Here is a 4,625-nt window from a genome sequence, read left to right on the forward strand (position 1 = left end):
TGTGCATATTTTGCAGTTTGGCATTGTTCGTAATTACATATTTATAATTTCAGTATTTGAGATGCCAGCAAGCTTAATCAGGCTGAAATAATTCTCAGAATTTGTTTTCTAAGGGCTGCCAAACACAGGAGGCCTTTGAAAAAAGGATCCTTTCAAAAGAATGTTCTCACAATAAAAGTTCCTGGCCCAATTGTGTCTTATGTGCATCAACACTTCCCTTCCTCCTCTGGAACCTTCTCTCCTTCCTTTTTCCTTTTTCCCTTTTCCTGCTTTTTCCAGCCAAGCCTTGAAGTCAATCCAGACTTTGGCTTCAGGGAATTCAGAGCCAAGGAAGTAGGGACAAGTGTCTCCTATTGCCCAGCTTCAGAGCTCTCCAGTCGGCCTCCAAAGCACTGCCAGTCTTCACCTCTCCCTGGCTTTCCAGCCCACACAGTAAGGGTAGCCCCTCACCCCGGCAGACAAAACCCTCAGAGACTTGGCTGCCTCCCCTGGGCAGCCGCTGCCTCCCCTGGGCAGCCCCTGCCCCTGCCACAGGTTTTAGTCCAGCAATACCATGCTGCTTCCTGTCTGCCCCCAAAGGGCCTGCTCTCTTAAGCATAAGTGCCTGGAATTCTCCTTGCACCCCTCATGTCCTGGCAAACCCATGCCCATCCTTAGGTCTCAACCCCACAGCATTTTCCGCCAGGTCTTCTCTGACCTCTCTCTCCTATACAGCCGTGTACCTTGTCTTGGGAGTCTGGCCTTCCGGCCAAAGGAGGACTGGCATGTGCTCCTAGCACAGCCAATCCTATGGATCGTCCTGGAGTGAAAAGCAATGAGCTGGGCCAGTCGGACCTGTGTATTCATCTGTTCGTCCATTCTCTGTCTTCAGAATTTGAACTAGGGAATCAAGCAGGTGGTAACAGCAGCCAGAATGAGGTTATTGGTTAAAGGCCACATGGCATGTGAAACCCACGTAGTTGAGTGGATTTATGGGGCAGAGGCTCTCAGACCATAGGGTGTGTAAAAGCACGTGAGAGTGCATTGGTTTTCTATTGCTGCCATAACAAATCACCACAAAAGTAGCTGCTTTAAAGACAAATTTCTTATCTTACAGTTCTGTAGGTCAGAAGTCCGACATGGGTCACTGGGCTAAAATAAAGGTGTTGACAGGGCTGTGTTCTCTTCTAAAGGCTCCGGGGAGAAGCCATTTCCTTGCCCTTTCTGGTTTCTAGAGGTCGCCCCTGTTCCTTGGCTTGTGGCCCCTTCCTCCACCTTCAGTGCCAGCAGCATCGTATCTGACCCTTCTTCCATCATTACATCTCTTTCTGACCCAAGGAAAGGTTCTCTGCTGCTGAGAACTTGTGTGATTAGACTGGGCCCACCCAGGTAATCCAGGATCATCTCACCATCTGAAGGGCCCTTTTGCCAACTACGGTAACATAGCCACAGGTTCCAGGGATTAGGATGTGGACATCTTTGGGGACCATTATTCTGTCTAGTAAAAGGAGCTTTCTAAATGAAGATTTCCAGGCCCAGAATGCAAGGGTCCTCATCTAGGAGGTTTTTCTGGGATGGGCCGGCAACACAAATAGCTCTGAAGCAGCTACTCTGCAGATTGTCCTTAGAAAAATGCTACTACACAAAAGTCAGAGGACCTGAGTGGGCTGGTGACGCAGGAACAGCGAAGGAGGCACACTTAGAGCCACCGTGGGCTCCTCCTGGGGTCAGCGATCCCGAAGCCTGGTGTTCATGAGGTCTTCAGAATGTTCCAGGTCATCCCAGGTCTGGAGAAGTGGGGTGCACACTGGCCCCTGTCCTCGGCCGCCTATGAGAGCTCTGCCTTGCGGGGGAGCCTCAGAAATCCCCCATCAGCTGAGTTCCATGAACGCCTGCAATGGAGCAGCTCACCCCTCCACTGGAACAGAGCAGATCTGGGGAAAGTAATAGTCTTGCCGTGGTGTTCCCAGGGCCTGGGCATAAGGGTGCACGATAAATATTTGCTAAATGAAAACATGAATGATTTAACAGCTGTAAGTATGAAAAGGACGATGGAAGAGGCACAAGTACCCCATCCCTGGTAGTGGTTCAGTTTCATCTGGAGGGCTGGGGTCTTTGGGGCCTAAAAGAGGAATGGGGTTGAAGCAGGAAAGGATTCCAGGGAGTGGAACAGCATAAGCAAGAAGAATACAGAGGGTGCACACAGCAAGGCCTGGGCAGGCAGGGGAAGAGCCTGCAGTGTCCTAGGACCTGATCTGCCCATGCTTCAGGAAGAAGCCTCTGGCAGCTCTGCATTAGAGGAATACGAAAACAGAGGAGATCCTGGAGGGTACGGGGAACAGGGTAGGTATGGGCTGGTCAGAGCAGCAGTAGAGTGAAGAGATGACATGGCAAGATGGAGAAGCACAAGACTGTGTAACCTACTGTGCAATAAGAGAAAGGGCACAGAGATGGTAACAACTCTGGCAGGCGCAGTGAGGCCACTGTTGGGAAGTAGAGGGTAGAAGAATTGTGGCTCTCGGCAATGCTGGTGGCAGCCACAGAATTATTTCCACTCAGTGGTTTTGACCCCCGTGCAAACACACATCTGGCTTATCTAGCAGTCCCTTCAAGTTAAATGAAGTCTTTGTGGCGCCAGACAGGGCATGCCTACAGGGAGGGCCCAGGCAGTCAGGCCCAAGTACAGCTTCATGGAGATTCCTATGGCACAGAACAGCTAATTCCTACGTCCCAAGCATGGGATGGAGGCATGAGGTATCCAGCGGGGTAGGAAATGGGGATATCTCAGCAGACGTGGATCCCCTCCCCTTAACATGTTGGAATATGTAAGCTCCCCAGAACTGTAAAGGACTCTCCTCTGGAGAAAGGGGAGTCCTGGAGCTGACTAAGTCAAATTGCATGAGCCTGGTGGAACAGGGGCTCAAAAATCAACACTCACCTGAATGAAGGAAAAATATAGAAGGTCCTGTTTCTTTTACTCTTGAGCTGAGGGCTGGGATTCACCACTACTACACATTTGGGAAAAGCCGGTTCTGTGTTTGATACAGACTTTGCCATGTGAATAGCCTGTTCCAACAGCTCTGGAAAAACCTTTTCTGGTGGGGGCTGTGTGTGGTGGCTTGCACCTGCGATCCTGGCACTGTGGACAGCCAAGGCAGGAGGATCATTTGAGCCCAGGAGTCAGGACCAGCCTGGGCAACATGGCAGGACTCTGACGCTACAGAAAAAAAAAAAAAAAACTAAAATCTTTTCCGGTGGAATGAGTCTCTGAGATTAGCTTTTACCCCAATAGCCAGGCACATAAAGCTACATTCTGCTGCCTTCTCAGAAGGCTACTCCCCACAGAAGAAAAGTGCCTTGTAGGTTGCCTTTGTGTGGGCCCTACTGAGGCAGAATATGACCAGATGAAGGGCAGGCATCCCCTAAACATCCCTAAGCATGAGGGCTGCCCCAAAGCACGAACCAGAAACATTGGCACACTCAACCCCAAAGCCTAATACGCCCCAGCCCCCCCTACCACTCTTGCAGCCTGCAAGGACATTAGCCTACTTAGGGAGATCAAGAACTTCTGAAGTATCTTGTTAAGATACAAAGGACTTCTGAAAGATTTCTGTTGACTTAAAAACAGACACAAATATTTTACTGAACTATGTATTTCTACAGAAACTATTACAACAAAATCAGGTAAAATTCACAAAGGTATACAAGTCTTTAAAGGAAAATATTTTTTCCCTTAAATATAAAAAGAACATTTGCCAAATAACATCAAAAAGAAACAAAGAAAAAACTGTTAGAAACAAAAGAAACAGACAGAAATACAACAATAGAAGACTAACATATCTTTCTTAGTCTTAATGAATCAAGTAAATTAAAATTAAAGGTCCATAATATTATACTTTATAAGGTCAAATGAATATATCTGATTGGATTTTGTTCCCTTCAGAGAATATACTTTCTTCTTCAGTTTCCTGGGGATATGTATTAAAACTAAAAATTTATTAGGTCTCAAGAAAACATCCATGATCTCCGAAATGAACAAATTGTACAGGCCATACTCTCTTTGACAAGGCAATAAAACTAGAAGTTTGTAAGAAATGCTAGAAACAACAAAATAAACTACCTGGAAATTTAAAAGTATAACTTCAAAAAACTCCAGTAAAAAATAAAGTCAAATCTGAAATTATGATTTATAACTTAGAACACTAAATATAAATTTAAGGGATACAGATAAAGATGTATTCAGAGGAAAAGTCGTACCTTACAATGTTAGTAACTGTGTCTTTTATTAAGAAGAAAAAGTTAAAATGGCATGTAACTTTGGAAGGTGAGAAAATAATAAAGGAAAAAATTAAGAACAAAACCAAAAGAATCATGAAATAGTAAAACAGTAAATTAAGATACAAATCTCAGAGTTGGTTATTTGAAAAGATCAATGAAACAGACTAATTCTGGAAAAACTAATGAGAACAAAAAGGGAAAGCACACACAACATGGGAATGAGGAAGCAGCATACTACAACTCCAGGCCAACAAATCTGAAAATCAGAACAGAATCACTATTTAGGAAAATTTACTTAATTAAAAAAAATTTGGTCGGGCACGGTGGCTCACGCCTGTAATCCCGGCACTTTGGGAGGCTGAGGCGGG

This window comes from Hylobates moloch, unplaced genomic scaffold (genome assembly GCF_009828535.3).
Source record: "Hylobates moloch isolate HMO894 unplaced genomic scaffold, HMol_V3 SCAFFOLD_14, whole genome shotgun sequence".
Taxonomy (NCBI): Eukaryota; Metazoa; Chordata; class Mammalia; order Primates; family Hylobatidae; genus Hylobates; species Hylobates moloch.